The 21732-nt window shown below is 41.0% G+C and overlaps 1 non-coding gene across 1 annotated transcript; it reads right to left on the minus strand.

Annotated features, from left to right (window-relative positions):
- Positions 1-2359: 2359 nt before the first annotated feature.
- On the minus strand, positions 2360-2432 carry Trnav-aac (transfer RNA valine (anticodon AAC)). Its single transcript has one exon. It is a non-coding gene; the product is annotated as a tRNA-Val (tRNA).
- Between the last annotated feature and the right edge of the window lie 19300 nt (positions 2433-21732).

Genomic DNA, 21732 nt, shown 5'->3' on the forward strand with positions numbered 1-21732 from the left:
GGCTGCCCAATGTCCATGGCGCTTTTTGCGATTGCCATTGAGCCTTTGTTAGCTACCCTGACGCAAAGTTTACAGGGCATCGTCATACATGGATCCCGAGTAGTGTGCAAGGCGTATGCAGACGATGTCGGTTTCCTTGTACTAAATAGAACTGAAGTGGAGACCGCACTCTTCAGTCTGGAACCGCGTGACCGCTACGGTCGCAGGTTCGAATCCTGCCTCGGGCATGGATGTGTGTGATGTCCTTAGGTTAGTTAGGTTTAATTAGTTCTAAGTTCTAGGCGACTGATGACCTCAGAAGTTAAGTCGCATAGTGCTCAGAGCCATTTTTGAGACCGCACTACAGCTAGTCAGGCAATATGAGCACGCGTCAGGTGCACAACTAAACTGGACAAAGTCCGGAATATTCAATATTGGCCGCGGCCTCGGATCGCACCCTCACAGACAACTACGTCAGCTGAAGATATTCAAGTGCCTTGGAATTGATTTTCAGAGTAATATTCGGCACACCATTGCAACCAACTATCGAAAGCTTCTACGGACTATTCGTGCCAGCATACGGGAACACAGTGTACGGAAACTAAATGAAATTCAGAAAGTAACGGTCGCAAATGTCTACCTCACCTCGAAACTCAATTATATCGCTCAAGTTTTACCAATGTCTGCACTCACTGCAAAACGAATCATGTCAGCATTAGGACAGTTTGTCAGCCGTCACCACATTTTTAAAGTTCAGTTTGACACCTTAACGCTTGCCACAGAAAATGGTGGCTTAAATCTTGTCGATGTTGAAAAGAAGGCGCAAGCTTTATATATATCAACAACTTTCCACCAATGGAAACACTCAGCTGATAGTCTCGCTGCTCACCTGCTTACTGAGATAGCTCCGGCCGACCTCAGTCCACCTATCACGGTGCAACATATTCCAAACGGACTTTACCACTTAAAATGGTTTTTACTGGAGTACAGTTATGTACACACAAGGATCCCCGAACAAGAAATGAAGACAGTGAAACACGTGTACCAGGAACTCATGAAAGATAAGAAGAAAAATAACATTGAAGAAAAATACAACTTTTACGACTGGAAGGTAATCTGGGAGAACATCCATTGTCCGTATTTGCCGTCTACACTGAAAGCCACTTGGTATTTCGCAGTTAACAGAAAATTGGCAACTAACTCCAAACTACATAACATACACCTCGCAGAATCACCTTTGTGCACAACGTGTAATTTAATGGATACTGATGAACACAGGTTTGTGTGCGACAACATAAAAGATATATGGGAATATATCACGAACAAGTTAGCACTCATTAGTAGAACATCGCCCAGATATATAACACCTGCTGCCTTTCTGACGCCGGACGATACCCCGTACCCACGGACGAGAAGGAACGCACTAAACTGGTTAAAAGCCGCTACTGTACATTACTTATATACAAAAGAAGACAAGAGTAAAGAAGACTTCTGTGTCTATCTTACAACTCAGCACCATATGCTAATGAAAACGAAAAACTATAAGGATAACTTCGCCAACTACCTGCTCAAAACTGTAAAGTAAAAAAAAAAAAAAAAAAAAAAATAACAGAGACTACCACATCAATTGATTGAATTTCATGTTAACGAACATTCAGCAGCTACTCACTCAAGATCAGACGGACCATCTATAAGGCGAATAATATGTCATGTTGACCGAACCACAAGTTACTAACACCACTGAAGTAATCAATTGGCAAGAGATCAAGCTTCATTTCGTAAGAAGAAGAAAATTCAGTTTTCTCTTTCGAGCAATATTTTAGTTCTCTTTCAATTTCGCAGAGTTCAGAACAAAGCTTTTTAATTTTAGAAGCAATGGATTTTCAATTTTCTTTTAACTTCCTTGACGTTTTCTGTTACCACAAGGCACTGGAGCCGCCATAAATTTCAGTTACTATTTCCTTAATATGGATGCTTGTATCGTAAACGAAGCATGTAATCCACATCGTTTTCATTTTCCTTAAATCAAAGGCCTTTGATGCCACACCGACGAAGGTGAATTAATGGCGAGCAGAAGGACGGGCTATAAGGGGTGGATGGAGGCCCGAAAAAAAATAGAAAAAAAAAAAAAAAAAAAAGGGGTATGATTCCTGCTTAGGGTGCAGGAGGTCCCGGGTTCAAATCCCGGACGAGCCCTAGCGTTTTGTGCAAACTGGTCGCACGTCGGTGGCTGAGTCAGCGCAAAAAACTGCCCGTCAATGTAAAGCTAATTTCATATTTGCTCTAAGGAACTGACCCTCTGGTCCGACGTATGAAGGTGATTACCAAGGTTTCGGTACAGATCGTAGCAAATGCTTGTCGGTTTAAAGTGATGAAAAAGTGTTTCCGCCCGGGATCGAACCGGGGACCTTCTGCGTGTTAGGCAGACGTGATAACCGCTACACCACGGAAACTACTGCTTTCAGGCTTGCTTCACAGACAACTTGTAACAAGGTTGCCATCGTAACTTAAAAATTCAATAAATGCGGCACTTGCATGACGAAGGTACACTCTTTGACATAAAACTTGACCGGCGGCCGGCCGCTTCAGAGGCTAAGTCCGCGCCGATCGCGACATGGGACAAAAAAACTGGCCAACTCGCTAATTCTCTAAGTCCGGTTATCTGCACAATCTGGCAACACTGTAGACTGCGGCACTTCCTGGAGGAAAACTTGTCCCATGATAGAGAAACTCTAGGCTGATTACGCCTGTGGTCTAGCGGTAGCGTGCGTTGTTTCTGTTCATAATGTCAGTGGATCGAGAGCAGCTGGCATAAAATATTTTTATAGCCTCTTCTGTCTGAATGCTGAAGACGTGAATGTAATGGTAGCGCAGATTCAATCTATTTCGCTTTGTGACACACCGATATCAAAATTTTATCCAGTAACGATTTTGCGGCAGATTTCCTGCAGACTGTCCTCCTCTGGACGCCGTATGCGGCAAAGCTCCGGGATCCATTTGCTGGCTACCGGCAGCGGCCGTGGCGACAGCAGCGGCGCTGCACTCCCCCGTTCTTTATCGAAAGCGCCTGCTACCGCTCATCGCTTTTGATGATTTAAAACGCTTTATTATTAAATGTTGCTCCACAGAAAATTTCTACAATTTCCATTCACGCTCAAAAGCAACGGAGACAGACGCCCTGATTAGTAGGCGGGTATTATATTACATTAATCGGCAAGAGCTGAGTATGGCCCGAAATTAATTTTATAGACTGGGACGAAATTAAACCACCTCACTACATTCGATAAATTTATAAATGCTTCATACCTCGTTTCTTTTCCTTTCAAACTCAATTATTTGTGCAACTTTTGGTCAATGTTTGGATGTTTTCGTCAAGCCAGAGTGAGCGTCTGTGGTGTAAAGTGTATTACAGTTCTTGTTTCATTCCTTATGGTAAGTCTAAGCGATAAACTGTGTGAATACCTTGCAATGCATGCTCTGTAGCAGTGCAGGAACACTGCACATTTGGAGTTCCATGTATGGGTTCATGAAGTATTTATTGTTGATCGGAAGTGATAGTTAAGGTCATCAGATTTAAACCAGAAAAATTTGTCGTTTTGAAGGTTTCAGAGAACGGAAAGGAATTGCTAACGCCGGTGTTAGAAAACGTCTACAGTTAAATGCTATTGCAAAAATTTAGAAGAAGGGAACTACATTAATGATCATGTGCACTTCATAAACAACCTTCTGACATGTTAGACCTATATGACGAACAAAGCTCAAATTTATATCGTTGACAGTCGGTTTGAATCTTTTCAGGGTCTATTTTACAGTGAAGCACCTTGGAATTTGCAAAGCAGAAATCCATGATATTAACTTAATTTACTAAGTCGAAATCGGACGAAGATTGATGTTTAAAGGCATTCTTCAGATTTCGCATAAGAAATTTTTACTAGCAGTTTGCAACTCCATTAATTAAAATGGAAAATAAAAGGTTGCAGTCAGCGGCTTCTACCGTGATTCGAACTGCTATGTCTTATAGTACAAGCACTTCAACGCACAAGGGAACCTCTGAGCTAACGACACACTGGCGGCCAGCGGCGGAATATAGTCACTGCGATGTTGCCTGAGCCTCAAAACGCAACCTTAAACACACGAACAGAGGAGGTGGAGATTACTGTTTTAACGTCCCGTCGACAACGATGTCATTAGAGACGGAGCACAAGCTCGGATTAGGGAAGGATGGGGAAGGAAATCGGCCGTGCCCTTCCTAAGGAACCATCCCGGCATTTGCCTGAAGCGATTTAGGGAAAACATTGAAAACCTAAATCAGGATGGCCGGGCGCGGGATTGCACCGTCGTCCTCCCGAATGCACACACCAACAGGTGTTACTTATGTGAAGAACGCCATTCTTGGAGTCCATAAATTAAATATACTTTCTAATTGTGTCATCTTGCAGTGGATTATATCGTACGAGTCTTCGATGTGGAAAACGAATGTCAAGTGAATTTAGCGAGGTAACGCCGACCTACACCCGGAAGTAAATGCACTATCAGAGTGTTGACAAATACTTGCTACGACGCTGCCATTTCTAGGCTCTCTGACGAGGCAGCTCTTCAGCGAAATGCTTGCCGTGAGTCTCAGATACGGTTCTTCAGAGTGGAGACGCGCGCGCACGTTTGGTTTTTATGCGGCGTTCTCCCCTGATGGTTTCTGACGTCGCCTTGTGGGCTATGTATACATATGAGACATTCAATTATCATTAATCCAGAATGATACAAGTTGCAGCTTCCGGCGTGGAAAAAGGCTGTTGACGCCGACATTATATCATTTCAACGTAGGGAAAGCAAAACGGATCATTCAATGTTTCTCATTCAACATAAAGGATGTGAGATAATTTTCCGTAATGTTCATAATCATCTAAAAATACAAACGAAGTAAAAATACACCGGAAGCTTATTCGAATTGAATATAACGCTTTGCACCTCGATGTCGAATTTGTCCACTTGCAATCTTTTGCAGCATACACATAGAATGTCATGATTACCACGAGAATGAAGAAATATGTTGGTAAGGATGGAAGCAAGAAGACACGCAGTCAACAAATATTCTATTCCTCATGGCATTCATTTCATTTGACACGTAAGAAGAGGTAAAGCGGGAATTTACTTTCGTTAACACGAAAGATATGCCGCACATATTGATAACGAGGAAGTCTGCGTCTTCATACGTTTCCTCCTTGAAATCTGTATGCTCTATTATATACTAAGTAGCCCGATCATTGTTTCAGTAATGTTACCCTCTTGTTTGACCCCGTAACGATGAACAGATTCCAAATGCATGTCTCCCTTCCTGGGTTGTTTTTTGTGTTTTATTGCTTGGAATTCCTGAAGCAGACCACTGTGCCTTCCCCCCTCGTGGGTTAGGTCTCAAAACTAAACCGCTTTGTATCCAATGGCATAATTCATTCAGACAGCATCAGCATAAGACTATCAAACAAAGCCTTCCATTTACAGTTGCAGCACTCTAACCAGCACTGACCAAAGTGTAATCCACGGTCACGGTCCTAAATTACCAGCTGTCTGCTACTGTGGCAAAGTCCGTACTACACTTTCGATTGCGCAGCACCATTTTATCTGGTAACACTGTGTAGTTGCACAGTTGTGCTACCAGGTCTGCCCTCACACTGTCAACTTTATGTATCTCACTTCTCCTGTAGCGTAGATCACGAGGAGCCGAAGTAAATGAGTGTATTCTGCATGACGTAACATTCAGTATTCCCTTCTTTCATAGCCACTCTTCATGTGCATCGATACCAAATAGGAATGCGAAAACTCTTGCGAGTGAGAGAATGACAATAACAATCGTAACAAGAACAAGCAAATAATGAATGATGTTTATTCCAACGCAGAACGAGAATGGCTTTAAATATAAAAATCTGTATCTATATCTATATCCATATCTATTGATCTTTGAGTTGGCACAATGCAAATATATTCTTAGCGTTTAGTTACTGAATTTAGTTCTGGATGTTTGCAGAGAAAAGGAAAAGTCGGTACTTCTCGCTAGTGTAATATAATGTGAACCAGCAACTACCCTTTCCTTAGAACACGACTCAAGCAGGTCCTCAAGTAGGTAGCAAGGCACTGCTGCATTCTGTTCCCTGACATTGCTCTGATGACGGTTAGTGCAGATAGTTCCGATTATGAAATACAAAACGTATTGCAGGTTAGTTCCTAGGATAGTAACATTAAATTTGCGTTGTAGACGGCACATGAACGTGACGACTATCCATATTACTCATCAATATAAAAAGACAATATTTTGGGAATTTAGCAGGATTACTCAAAATGAATTCTGAAATTGGGTGACTGACTGCACAGGTGCTAAACGTCGTCAAGAGTATACGATGTCCTAATCGCATTAGGAATGTGAAGATCGTCTTCGACAGCTCGCAACTTTCACATTGCTATCTCCACCCTACTCCAGACAGCCCTCGGTGGAGTTGCACTACGTTGCCGATGTTATGGAAGGCCTTCAAACCGACAACAGACCACATATTGAAAAATACAAGCGAATTCTCTTGCAGCGTAAGCTTATTGTAACTAATCTAAAAATTATTGGAGAGGAACATTGTCCTATTCAAAAAAAGTAAAATGTTACACACTGTTGACGTCAAACGGACATTATCTATGCCCTGTCTTGTGTCCTACTCATCTATAATATCAAGTGTACTATGAAAATGATTATATATAATGGATGATAGGGTAACGCATTGATCCCAGATGGTGGGGGCCGGCCGGTGTGGCCGTGCGGTTCTAGGCGCTTCAGTCTGGAACCGCGTGACCGCTACGGTCGCAGGTTCGAATCCTGCCTCGGGCATGGATGTGAGTGATGTCCTTAGGTTAGTTAGGTTTAAGTAGTTCTAAGTTCTAGGGGACTGATGACCTTAGAAGTTAAGTCCCATAGTGCTCAGAGCCATTTGAACCATTTGAACTATTTAACACAAAATGACATTAAAAATGAAAGTTATTCACGAGCAGCTAGTTGAGAATATGTATGAACATTAAATGACACGACGAACTGAAATAATATGACGAAGAGTTCAGCGCTCACTGGGAATAGAGCCCCACACATATCGTTGTTGACTACTCACAAAGAGACGTCAGCTACCGAATTTTTCTCCACCAGCTGCTCAGAATAGCATCTTGAACTTACAGTCATCTAGCAAATAGTTCTGTGTCTCACTGGGAGTTAAAAACGTCAGATATCGTTAGTGTTGACAACGAATGAAAATACATTAAAAATCAAAATTATTATCCACCAGCAGATAGGTGTTCTCATGATAGAGCTTGATAATACATAATTCAATCTTTAGTGCTGGGCCAGGATTCGATCCCATTCACGCGTAATATGTGAAGGTGTTGAGGAATCTGCAGTTTTGAACAAACAACAAATTGTAGCCGAGCTGTATTGCCACGAAGGGATCAAATTCCGCGTTAAGGGCGGTCTGAGTTGCATTCCCAGTTTAGAACCAATTTTATCGACATACAGAAGCTCAAATAAAAGATGGAATAAGTGTCCTGTGACCATACATAGCGTTTGTGTCGTCACTTGAAATAAATAACTAGTATAAGAAAGGTTACTGGTGATAGAGTTTCTACATGTCGCCACTCCAGACTTTATTGTGGTTCAACCTACCGTCTACTTGGTAAAGAAGGAATATCATCTTTAATGTGAATTTTCAGACCACGCAGCCATTATATCTCCTTCACTTGGTGTAGCCAGGAGAGAATGGAATCTGTCTCCCCCTATCTAAAATCATTGACGGAAGTGGGAATCGAACCCAGACCATAGGTATAACAACCTACCATCCGTCCAACAGACCACGAAATCCTCTTCTCTGCGAGTCATTTTTCTATCGTAACACAGTTGCGCCACACTGGATGAGAATTCTGACACACAGGCTCCCTGTAGTAATTTGCAGCATGTTCAGTAAATTCATTTACTTGGTTGACCGAATCACCATGAACTAGCTGCCTCGGCTACCCAGTGCATACATTCGACTAATTCGTAATCACAGAAATAAAATCACGTAACTGCCACCTACACACAACTGCCAACAGTGTAGGATGCAGAAGTTTAAATAGGAAGTGTTCCTTTCCACTTGAGCTATTCTATTGCGCTATCTGTTACTAGAAAACGTCGTTCAGTCCAAAAGAAAAGCTGTAACTGTTTGTCTCTCAGAAGTCAAGACCTGGCCATATGCATAATCTCACAGTGCTGTGGAATCCAAAAGTTCTGGAGGAATAGTTGCCGAGCTCTGGAGCTGCTGTAGCTACGTGTCAGCTTGTAGCATAGATAAGATGTCGCGAGTTCGAATACACTCAGTGCTACATTTTTTAAAACGCAATTCTGCTCTCTGCTGAAGGTATCAATCTAATGGAACTTTGAACATAATTCCCTTCACTTCTCAACCCAAAGTAGTCGCATGTGGAAAAAGGGCTAACTACTGTGACATTTTGTTCTATTCAGGTTTAATAGACAGCAGGCAGCAGATGCATCTCGAAGATGTGCAGGGAGAGCGCATCGTGCCATAATATGTCAGAAAAGTATTTTCTACATTAGCCGTCGTGTGGTAGTGATATTTTATTCTTCTTCAAACTTTGTTTGACTGCTTTAACTCAGAACAAGTTTTCTACATGCATGTAATCAATAAACTGCATGTGCATTGTCAGACTGTCATAGGTAACATCAGAGAATTCGCATATATCGTTGATGATTAATTTCTCTCTCATGTTTACTATTGTTTTAACAACACTAAAGGAAACCTTACGAAAATTGTGCACTGTATTATAAGAAATGAAATAAAACTAACCATGATAACTTTACGACGAAAGTATCTGTACACAAGCATGCCTCTATCGACACGAATTAGTAAAATACTACTCACTTAGATTTTGATTGGGTCTGTGTTTAATTGGTATGCTGTGTCATACTCAAGAGGTATGCAAATGTGGCATTTCATAAATATAGTTACGTATTCCTAGAAACCCAAAATTCGCTTGTCAGCAGCGGAAAGAGACCTTACCTGTTGTGCAGCATTGTAAGTTTTTCAACATTGCACTATGAGCTGAAAGCATTTTCTTGCGATTTCCTTATTGATGTTTGATCTGACTGCTTGTAGCTCTTTCACAGAAGGGATAAAAACGTTACAGTCAGTGAGACTGGAACTGCGAACCGTAACAGACGCTGTTTCACAGGTCAGCACGTTACCACAGAGCTGGCGAGGAGGTATGGGTCACACCTTCCTATTACGACGGCAATAGTAACTAGAACTCGTAAACCGCTATTTAAAGGTCGAGATTAGTTGCGATTTCCACCTGCAACGGCTTTCCTGGGCTGAAAACCGTAAATTTTCAATCTTTTGTTACCCTTCAAGCGATAATAACTCAGATTATTCAATGGAAATGACAGGTAAAATCAAGTGAACTTTGAGGCTTAATTCCGTGCACACCAGGAAGTAACTCGTCGATCACAGAGTTGCCAAACATACGTTGCCTTGTTGCCAAATCTCAGTTACAGTACCAGCAGGAAGAAGACGAACCGATGTGATCCTACAGCGGTCTGGGAAGTGACCATAGCTGGTGTCTCCAAGTCGCGGCTGCTACGGCCTGGAATACGTAATGCGTCTGATTCGCTTTCTGTAACTAGGTTTAGGGACTGGAGCGTAGTTACTAATAATACTCAGAACTGACTGCAAACTGAGCATCATAAATCAGTAACTCTCATTGTTGTTTTTATATTTCTTTCGTAAGTGTACTCAAAACTAAGAAAGTCATTCACAGGCGTTTTCGTGCCTCGCCGATAGTCGAGCACAACATACAAATAAAAATAAAAAAGAATGTGTGTGTGTGTGTGTGTGTGTGTGTGTTTGTGTGTGTGTGAGAGAGAGAGAGAGAGAGAGAGAGAGAGAGAGAGAGAGATAAATAAAAAGCAATGAGAGAGAGTGTAAAAAATTGTTGTAAAGAAATTGAATCATGGTATTTAAAGAAATCTTTCATTAAAATGACACGTTCCACATCATTACGAAATGTCGTATTCATGATCTATGGAACAAGAGTTAATCTAATGTAATCTAATCTAATCTAATCACATCATATTGATGATTAGCCATGAAGAGTCATGAATTACCGAAATTTTGGCCAATACCAGTAACCAAATCTAAACTTGAAAATAAAAGACGACAATTTTTGTAATAAACCGTGACTCCTATCAAGACCCTTTCGTCCCTGTTATCTAACCACGAAAGATGTCTGATATACCTCCATTCTGAAGTAACAAAGTGTGCATGCATTTAAAGATGAAGTGCATGATGTGAAGTTCTGTGACGGAGATACGAACCCAACACGTAATCCGATTGTTAACTAAGAAAAATCAAATGTTACGTATCGGTTTTTCTTACGAGCCGCTAGGTGTCTGAATCTAAAATAAGGATACAAACTTTTGTGCCTAAGCGACAATCGAACTGCACACCTACCGTGCATCCACGAATATAGCTTAAGTATCAGTTGCTTACTCATGAACAGTAAGATGTGTGCGTGTTTGACCAGAAATAACGACACCTGTTGCGATTGTTGGAAACACATGAACAGACACTGAAATTGCGCGTTAATTTTCACTAGCAGGTGGGTGTGCACTTGATAAAGCTAGAAATGAAATTATGAATATTTTTGTACTGGATCAGGTTTCAGACCCACATACTTACCTTTGGAGGAGACTTAGAGAAGATTGCAGTCTTGGGAAAAGGAACGAAATGACTGAACTATACTGTTCCGAGAGATTCAGATCCTCGAAAGAGGAAATACGAATTCGAATCACAGTCCAACACCAAATTTTTCAACGTCTCTAGTTCAATCAAGTACAAGTAAAATAAGAGCCCTGTCCCATTAAATGGCTATCGGTTCATCAAATAAAATAAAATTTTCTAATGTAAGTAAGCTTACTGGCGACTGTATTTCTGTTTACCATGACTTCCGCTGTGTCATTTCCCAACGTAAACCGGCTCTGTCCAGTTGGTAATGAAGGAACGTGATGTTTAATGCGGATTCTGGATTATAACGTCTTTCTCTTGAGGTTACCAGAGGTAAAATAAATCTGTTTGTGCCTCTTAAAAGTAAATGCCTGAACCCACGCATTGCACCTGTGATAGCTCGTTCCACCATACCATTGTGGCCACATTACCCAGCCCCAAGAGTGTGCTGTAACGGATGATGTGCTTAGCTTACAAAATTAGTCACGGTGGAAAAAATGCGAGTCTATTAAATGGTCAAGTAGAAGCAAGCTTCTGACGCAGAGATTATGCTATTCTCATGTCAGCAGGATGTAAAGACTCTTCTAGGCATCATAGGCTGGATGTGAAGCCATTTTGATTTTTCACAAATTCAGCAAATTTCTTAGTTCGAGAAAATCCACTGTGAAGTATGAAGTTGCCGGATAATTCGATTATTACTGTTATTATTAATATCATTTTGTTCATACCGCTGCTGTAACATAAGTGCTTGAACATCATTTAATGCCTTTTGGTCACTATAGATGTAGTTTCCCAAGAACAGGTTCTTTCCCTATCTACGGAATCCTTTTCATGTTAATATCAAACACCAGCAATTACTCGTAGATTATTTTAAAACTAAAGTAATTGACGAAGACGTTACTTGGTAACAAAAACGCATTGCCTTTCTTCATTTACTTTCGCCTAGAATTGGCTATCGAGTACTGACAAACCAAAAGGCAAGAGATCTTACTGCCTTCCGATATACGTTGCTGTTAGTTCTTCCACATGATTTGGTCGACATGACCTGTTTCACGTTGTGTATGACAGACAGTGTTTTAGAAAATCTATTGTTTCCCTTTGAAATAAACAGAAGTATTTTCATTCTAAGCTGTCCAAGTACAAAATTTTCGCAATATTAGTTCAAATTTAATATTCGCTTCTATAATGTAGGAAAATATTTCATAGTCGCAAAACTCGCGTCCGAAACGTTGACCTTACACTTAGTCGCTGACCATAAATTCTAGCTGAGAGTGACACCAGTTTAAATAACCTAATGTAGCGAAGACTGTTTGCCAGTGCTCTTTCTCGCCGGAAAATACGCAATTCACTCATTTGGCTCCATAAGTACACAGTAACAGTAATTTCTGTGTGAAATTTGTCAGTAAGCTTTTGCCTTCCAACCGGCAGAGTACGACCGGCAAACAATTCACAAACCACGATTAAGTGCCAATAAGACGATTTCTTTAAACATTGTCGAAGCTGAGGGAATTTAGTTTCTGCTTAAATCGTCTTAAGCAGCAACGTTCACAGATATCTCAAATAGGAAAAAGCTGAATATCCAGGTACGAAGGCTGTAAAACAAACTTCCCACAGTGTGTGTCAGGTTGATCTTTTCGTCTGATAACACTGCTTAAGTATTTTGTCTAAGAGGTATCACAAGTAGTATCCCTGTAGCTGTGGGAATCATTGGTTGAAAACGAGTTTAACACCAATGGGTTCAGTGCTGCTAAATTTTCACAATTATTATCAACCTAAGTCTGAGTTCATCCACAAACTGAGGCGTATTTATAATATTGGAGCTAGACTGTGTATCCTTGTCTTTCTTGAGTGGTCATTGGAAGGCGTTTGCACACACGTATACAATACTATGAATACTTCGAACGCTATGGTTAACGTTGCTCTCATAAACTACTTTTTTTTTAAATTCTTCTGGGTCTTCAGCTTGCAATATGTGTTGTAGATACAGTCTCAGACCAAAAAATTGACCGCCGAGTCGTTCACGTAAGGTGGACAATACAGTCGTGCTCCTCTCAGAATTCTATGTCGGGCAATATGCTCGATCTAGCAACATGTAGACTGCGGCACTTCCCAGAGGAAGTCTTGACTCCCGTCTTAGTACATTACTCTTGACTACGACCGTAGTCTTGAGGTAAAACGCGAGACCAGCTAATATGATATTGTAGATTCGCTTGAATTACACTCATAGCTTCAGCACCGAGAGGAAAGGGGCGATAAAAATTTTGTCGATATGTGCTTTCGGTCGCCAGACGTCATATTAGCTGGTCTCGCGTTTTACCTGAAGACTGCGGTCGTGTTCCAGCAGCGGTATGAATAAAATGATATTAATAATAACAGTAATAATCGAATTATCCGGCAACTTCACACTTCACAGTGGATTTTCTCGAACTAAGAAATTTGCTGAATTTGTGAAAAATCAAAATGGCTTCACATCCAGCCTATGATGCCTAGAAGAGTCTTTCATCCTGCTGACATGAGAATAGCATAATCTCTGCGTCAGAAGCTTGCTTCTACTTGACCATTTAATAGACTCGCATTTTTTCCACCGTGACTAATTTTGTAAGCTAAGCACATCATCCATTACAGCACACTCTTGGGGCTGGGTAATGTGGCCACAATGGTATGGTGGAACGAGCTATCACAGGTGCAATGCGTGGGTTCAGGCATTTACTTTTAAGAGGCACAAACAGATTTATTTTACCTCTGGTAACCTCAAGAGAAAGACGTTATAATCCAGAATCCGCATTAAACATCACGTTCCTTCATTACCAACTGGACAGAGCCGGTTTACGTTGGGAAATGACACAGCGGAAGTCATGGTAAACAGAAATACAGTCGCCAGTAAGCTTACTTACATTAGAAAATTTTATTTTATTTGATGAACCGATAGCCATTTAATGGGACAGGGCTCTTATTTTACTTGTACTTGATTGAACTAGAGACGTTGAAAAATTTGGTGTTGGACTGTGATTCGAATTCGTATTTCCTCTTTCGAGGATCTGAATCTCTCGGAACAGTATAGTTCAGTCATTTCGTTCCTTTTCCCAAGACTGCAATCTTCTCTAGGTCTCCTCCAAAGGTAAGTATGTGGGTCTGAAACCTGATCCAGTACAAAAATATTCATAATTTCATTTCTAGCTTTATCAAGTGCACACCCACCTGCTAGTGAAAATTAACGCGCAATTTCAGTGTCTGTTCATGTGTTTCCAACAATCGCAACAGGTGTCGTTATTTCTGGTCAAAGACGCACACATCTTACTGTTCATGAGTAAGCAACTGATACTTAAGCTATATTCGTGGATGCACGGTAGGTGTGCAGTTCGATTGTCGCTTAGGCACAAAAGTTTGTATCCTTATTTTAGATTCAGACACCTAGCGGCTCGTAAGAAAAACCGATACGTAACATTTGATTTTTCTTAGTTAACAATCGGATTACGTGTTGGGTTCGTATCTCCGTCACAGAACTTCACATCATGCACTTCATCTTTAAATGCATGCACACTTTGTTACTTCAGAATGGAGGTATATCAGACATCTTTCGTGGTTAGATAACAGGGACGAAAGGGTCTTGATAGGAGTCACGGTTTATTACAAAAATTGTCGTCTTTTATTTTCAAGTTTAGATTTGGTTACTGGTATTGGCCAAAATTTCGGTAATTCATGACTCTTCATGGCTAATCATCAATATGATGTGATTAGATTAGATTAGATTACATTAGATTAACTCTTGTTCCATAGATCATGAATACGACATTTCGTAATGATGTGGAACGTGTCATTTTAATGAAAGATTTCTTTAAATACCATGATTCAATTTCTTTACAACAATTTTTTACACTCTCTCTCATTGCTTTTTATTTATCTCTCTCTCTCTCTCTCTCTCTCTCTCTCTCTCTCTCTCACACACACACACACAAACACACACACACACACACACACACACACATTCTTTTTTATTTTTATTTGTATGTTGTGCTCGACTATCGGCGAGGCACGAAAACGCCTGTGAATGACTTTCTTAGTTTTGAGTACACTTACGAAAGAAATATAAAAACAACAATGAGAGTTACTGATTTATGATGCTCAGTTTGCAGTCAGTTCTGAGTATTATTAGTAACTACGCTCCAGTCCCTAAACCTAGTTACAGAAAGCGAATCAGACGCATTACGTATTCCAGGCCGTAGCAGCCGCGACTTGGAGACACCAGCTATGGTCACTTCCCAGACCGCTGTAGGATCACATCGGTTCGTCTTCTTCCTGCTGGTACTGTAACTGAGATTTGGCAACAAGGCAACGTATGTTTGGCAACTCTGTGATCGACGAGTTACTTCCTGGTGTGCACGGAATTAAGCCTCAAAGTTCACTTGATTTTACCTGTCATTTCCATTGAATAATCTGAGTTATTATCGCTTGAAGGGTAACAAAAGATTGAAAATTTACGGTTTTCAGCCCAGGAAAGTCGTTGCAGGTGGAAACCGCAACTAATCTCGACCTTCAAATAGCGGTTTACGAGTTCTAGTTACTATTGCCCTCGTAATAGGAAGCTAAGACCCATACCTCCTCGCCAGCTCAGTGGTAACGTGCTGACCTGTGAAAAAGCGTCTGTTACGGTTCGCAGTTCCAGTCTCACTGACTGTAACGTTTTTATCCCTTCTGTGAAAGAGCTACAAGCAGTCAGATCAAACATCAATAAGGAAATCGCAAGAAAATGCTTTCAGCTCATAGTGCAATGTTGAAAAACTTACAATGCTGCACAACAGGTAAGGTCTCTTTCCGCTGCTGACAAGCGAATTTTGGGTTTCTAGGAATACGTAACTATATTTATGAAATGCCACATTTGCATACCTCTTGAGTATGACACAGCATACCAATTAAACACAGACCCAATCAAAATCTAAGTGAGTAGTATTTTACTAATTCGTGTCGATAGAGGCATGCTTGTGTACAGATACTTTCGTCGTAAAGTTATCATGGTTAGTTTTATTTCATTTCTTATAATACAGTGCACAATTTTCGTAAGGTTTCCTTTAGTGTTGTTAAAACAATAGTAAACATGAGAGAGAAATTAATCATCAACGATATATGCGAATTCTCTGATGTTACCTATGACAGTCTGACAATGCACATGCAGTTTATTGATTACATGCATGTAGAAAACTTGTTCTGAGTTAAAGCAGTCAAACAAAGTTTGAAGAAGAATAAAATATCACTACCACACGACGGCTAATGTAGAAAATACTTTTCTGACATATTATGGCACGATGCGCTCTCCCTGCACATCTTCGAGATGCATCTGCTGCCTGCTGTCTATTAAACCTGAATAGAACAAAATGTCACAGTAGTTAGCCCTTTTTCCACATGCGACTACTTTGGGTTGAGAAGTGAAGGGAATTATGTTCAAAGTTCCATTAGATTGATACCTTCAGCAGAGAGCAGAATTGCGTTTTAAAAAATGTAGCACTGAATGTATTCGAACTCGCGACATCTTATCTATGCTACAAGCTGACACGTAGCTACAGCAGCTCCAGAGCTCGGCAACTATTCCTCCAGAACTTTTGGATTCCACAGCACTGTGAGATTATGCATATGGCCAGGTCTTGACTTCTGAGAGACAAACAGTTACAGCTTTTCTTTTGGACTGAACGACGTTTTCTAGTAACAGATAGCGCAATAGAATAGCTCAAGTGGAAAGGAACACTTCCTATTTAAACTTCTGCATCCTACACTGTTGGCAGTTGTGTGTAGGTGGCAGTTACGTGATTTTATTTCTGTGATTACGAATTAGTCGAATGTATGCACTGGGTAGCCGAGGCAGCTAGTTCATGGTGATTCGGTCAACCAAGTAAATGAATTTACTGAACATGCTGCAAATTACTACAGGGAGCCTGTGTGTCAGAATTCTCATCCAGTGTGGCGCAACTGTGTTACGATAGAAAAATGACTCGCAGAGAAGAGGATTTCGTGGTCTGTTGGACGGATGGTAGGTTGTTATACCTATGGTCTGGGTTCGATTCCCACTTCCGTCAATGATTTTAGATAGGGGGAGACAGATTCCATTCTCTCCTGGCTACACCAAGTGAAGGAGATATAATGGCTGCGTGGTCTGAAAATTCACATTAAAGATGATATTCCTTCTTTACCAAGTAGACGGTAGGTTGAACCACAATAAAGTCTGGAGTGGCGACATGTAGAAACTCTATCACCAGTAACCTTTCTTATACTAGTTATTTATTTCAAGTGACGACACAAACGCTATGTATGGTCACAGGACACTTATTCCATCTTTTATTTGAGCTTCTGTATGTCGATAAAATTGGTTCTAAACTGGGAATGCAACTCAGACCGCCCTTAACGCGGAATTTGATCCCTTCGTGGCAATACAGCTCGGCTACAATTTGTTGTTTGTTCAAAACTGCAGATTCCTCAACACCTTCACATATTACGCGTGAATGGGATCGAATCCTGGCCCAGCACTAAAGATTGAATTATGTATTATCAAGCTCTATCATGAGAACACCTATCTGCTGGTGGATAATAATTTTGATTTTTAATGTATTTTCATTCGTTGTCAACACTAACGATATCTGACGTTTTTAACTCCCAGTGAGACACAGAACTATTTGCTAGATGACTGTAAGTTCAAGATGCTATTCTGAGCAGCTGGTGGAGAAAAATTCGGTAGCTGACGTCTCTTTGTGAGTAGTCAACAACGATATGTGTGGGGCTCTATTCCCAGTGAGCGCTGAACTCTTCGTCATATTATTTCAGTTCGTCGTGTCATTTAATGTTCATACATATTCTCAACTAGCTGCTCGTGAATAACTTTCATTTTTAATGTCATTTTGTGTTAAATAGTTCAAATGGTTCAAATGGCTCTGAGCACTATGGGACTTAACTTCTAAGGTCATCAGTCCCCTAGAACTTAGAACTACTTAAACCTAACTAACCTAAGGACATCACTCACATCCATGCCCGAGGCAGGATTCGAACCTGCGACCGTAGCGGTCACGCGGTTCCAGACTGAAGCGCCTAGAACCGCACGGCCACACCGGCCGGCCCCCACCATCTGGGATCAATGCGTTACCCTATCATCCATTATATATAATCATTTTCATAGTACACTTGATATTATAGATGAGTAGGACACAAGACAGGGCATAGATAATGTCCGTTTGACGTCAACAGTGTGTAACATTTTACTTTTTTTGAATAGGACAATGTTCCTCTCCAATAATTTTTAGATTAGTTACAATAAGCTTACGCTGCAAGAGAATTCGCTTGTATTTTTCAATATGTGGTCTGTTGTCGGTTTGAAGGCCTTCCATAACATCGGCAACGTAGTGCAACTCCACCGAGGGCTGTCTGGAGTAGGGTGGAGATAGCAATGTGAAAGTTGCGAGCTGTCGAAGACGATCTTCACATTCCTAATGCGATTAGGACATCGTATACTCTTGACGACGTTTAGCACCTGTGCAGTCAGTCACCCAATTTCAGAATTCATTTTGAGTAATCCTGCTAAATTCCCAAAATATTGTCTTTTTATATTGATGAGTAATATGGATAGTCGTCACGTTCATGTGCCGTCTACAACGCAAATTTAATGTTACTATCCTAGGAACTAACCTGCAATACGTTTTGTATTTCATAATCGGAACTATCTGCATTAACCGTCATCAGAGCAATGTCAGGGAACAGAATGCAGCAGTGCCTTGCTACCTACTTGAGGACCTGCTTGAGTCGTGTTCTAAGGAAAGGGTAGTTGCTGGTTCACATTATATTACACTAGCGAGAAGTACCGACTTTTCCTTTTCTCTGCAAACATCCAGAACTAAATTCAGTAACTAAACGCTAAGAATATATTTGCATTGTGCCAACTCAAAGATCAATAGATATGGATATAGATATAGATACAGATTTTTATATTTAAAGCCATTCTCGTTCTGCGTTGGAATAAACATCATTCATTATTTGCTTGTTCTTGTTACGATTGTTATTGTCATTCTCTCACTCGCAAGAGTTTTCGCATTCCTATTTGGTATCGATGCACATGAAGAGTGGCTATGAAAGAAGGGAATACTGAATGTTACGTCATGCAGAATACACTCATTTACTTCGGCTCCTCGTGATCTACGCTACAGGAGAAGTGAGATACATAAAGTTGACAGTGTGAGGGCAGACCTGGTAGCACAACTGTGCAACTACACAGTGTTACCAGATAAAATGGTGCTGCGCAATCGAAAGTGTAGTACGGACTTTGCCACAGTAGCAGACAGCTGGTAATTTAGGACCGTGACCGTGGATTACACTTTGGTCAGTGCTGGTTAGAGTGCTGCAACTGTAAATGGAAGGCTTTGTTTGATAGTCTTATGCTGATGCTGTCTGAATGAATTATGCCATTGGATACAAAGCGGTTTAGTTTTGAGACCTAACCCACGAGGGGGGAAGGCACAGTGGTCTGCTTCAGGAATTCCAAGCAATAAAACACAAAAAACAACCCAGGAAGGGAGACATGCATTTGGAATCTGTTCATCGTTACGGGGTCAAACAAGAGGGTAACATTACTGAAACAATGATCGGGCTACTTAGTATATAATAGAGCATACAGATTTCAAGGAGGAAACGTATGAAGACGCAGACTTCCTCGTTATCAATATGTGCGGCATATCTTTCGTGTTAACGAAAGTAAATTCCCGCTTTACCTCTTCTTACGTGTCAAATGAAATGAATGCCATGAGGAATAGAATATTTGTTGACTGCGTGTCTTCTTGCTTCCATCCTTACCAACATATTTCTTCATTCTCGTGGTAATCATGACATTCTATGTGTATGCTGCAAAAGATTGCAAGTGGACAAATTCGACATCGAGGTGCAAAGCGTTATATTCAATTCGAATAAGCTTCCGGTGTATTTTTACTTCGTTTGTATTTTTAGATGATTATGAACATTACGGAAAATTATCTCACATCCTTTATGTTGAATGAGAAACATTGAATGATCCGTTTTGCTTTCCCTACGTTGAAATGATATAATGTCGGCGTCAACAGCCTTTTTCCACGCCGGAAGCTGCAACTTGTATCATTCTGGATTAATGATAATTGAATGTCTCATATGTATACATAGCCCACAAGGCGACGTCAGAAACCATCAGGGGAGAACGCCGCATAAAAACCAAACGTGCGCGCGCGTCTCCACTCTGAAGAACCGTATCTGAGACTCACGGCAAGCATTTCGCTGAAGAGCTGCCTCGTCAGAGAGCCTAGAAATGGCAGCGTCGTAGCAAGTATTTGTCAACACTCTGATAGTGCATTTACTTCCGGGTGTAGGTCGGCGTTACCTCGCTAAATTCACTTGACATTCGTTTTCCACATCGAAGACTCGTACGATATAATCCACTGCAAGATGACACAATTAGAAAGTATATTTAATTTATGGACTCCAAGAATGGCGTTCTTCACATAAGTAACACCTGTTGGTGTGTGCATTCGGGAGGACGACGGTGCAATCCCGCGCCCGGCCATCCTGATTTAGGTTTTCAATGTTTTCCCTAAATCGCTTCAGGCAAATGCCGGGATGGTTCCTTAGGAAGGGCACGGCCGATTTCCTTCCCCATCCTTCCCTAATCCGAGCTTGTGCTCCGTCTCTAATGACATCGTTGTCGACGGGACGTTAAAACAGTAATCTCCACCTCCTCTGTTCGTGTGTTTAAGGTTGCGTTTTGAGGCTCAGGCAACATCGCAGTGACTATATTCCGCCGCTGGCCGCCAGTGTGTCGTTAGCTCAGAGGTTCCCTTGTGCGTTGAAGTGCTTGTACTATAAGACATAGCAGTTCGAATCACGGTAGAAGCCGCTGACTGCAACCTTTTATTTTCCATTTTAATTAATGGAGTTGCAAACTGCTAGTAAAAATTTCTTATGCGAAATCTGAAGAATGCCTTTAAACATCAATCTTCGTCCGATTTCGACTTAGTAAATTAAGTTAATATCATGGATTTCTGCTTTGCAAATTCCAAGGTGCTTCACTGTAAAATAGACCCTGAAAAGATTCAAACCGACTGTCAACGATATAAATTTGAGCTTTGTTCGTCATATAGGTCTAACATGTCAGAAGGTTGTTTATGAAGTGCACATGATCATTAATGTAGTTCCCTTCTTCTAAATTTTTGCAATAGCATTTAACTGTAGACGTTTTCTAACACCGGCGTTAGCAATTCCTTTCCGTTCTCTGAAACCTTCAAAACGACAAATTTTTCTGGTTTAAATCTGATGACCTTAACTATCACTTCCGATCAACAATAAATACTTCATGAACCCATACATGGAACTCCAAATGTGCAGTGTTCCTGCACTGCTACAGAGCGTGCATTGCAAGGTATTCACACAGTTTATCGCTTAGACTTACCATAAGGAATGAAACAAGAACTGTAATACACTTTACACCACAGACGCTCACTCTGGCTTGACGAAAACATCCAAACATTGACCAAAAGTTGCACAAATAATTGAGTTTGAAAGGAAAAGAAACGAGGTATGAAGCATTTATAAATTTATCGAATGTAGTGAGGTGGTTTAATTTCGTCCCAGTCTATAAAATTAATTTCGGGCCATACTCAGCTCTTGCCGATTAATGTAATATAATACCCGCCTACTAATCAGGGCGTCTGTCTCCGTTGCTTTTGAGCGTGAATGGAAATTGTAGAAATTTTCTGTGGAGCAACATTTAATAATAAAGCGTTTTAAATCATCAAAAGCGATGAGCGGTAGCAGGCGCTTTCGATAAAGAACGGGGGAGTGCAGCGCCGCTGCTGTCGCCACGGCCGCTGCCGGTAGCCAGCAAATGGATCCCGGAGCTTTGCCGCATACGGCGTCCAGAGGAGGACAGTCTGCAGGAAATCTGCCGCAAAATCGTTACTGGATAAAATTT

Source organism: Schistocerca nitens, chromosome 2, assembly GCF_023898315.1.
Source record: "Schistocerca nitens isolate TAMUIC-IGC-003100 chromosome 2, iqSchNite1.1, whole genome shotgun sequence".
NCBI lineage: Eukaryota > Metazoa > Arthropoda > Insecta > Orthoptera > Acrididae > Schistocerca > Schistocerca nitens.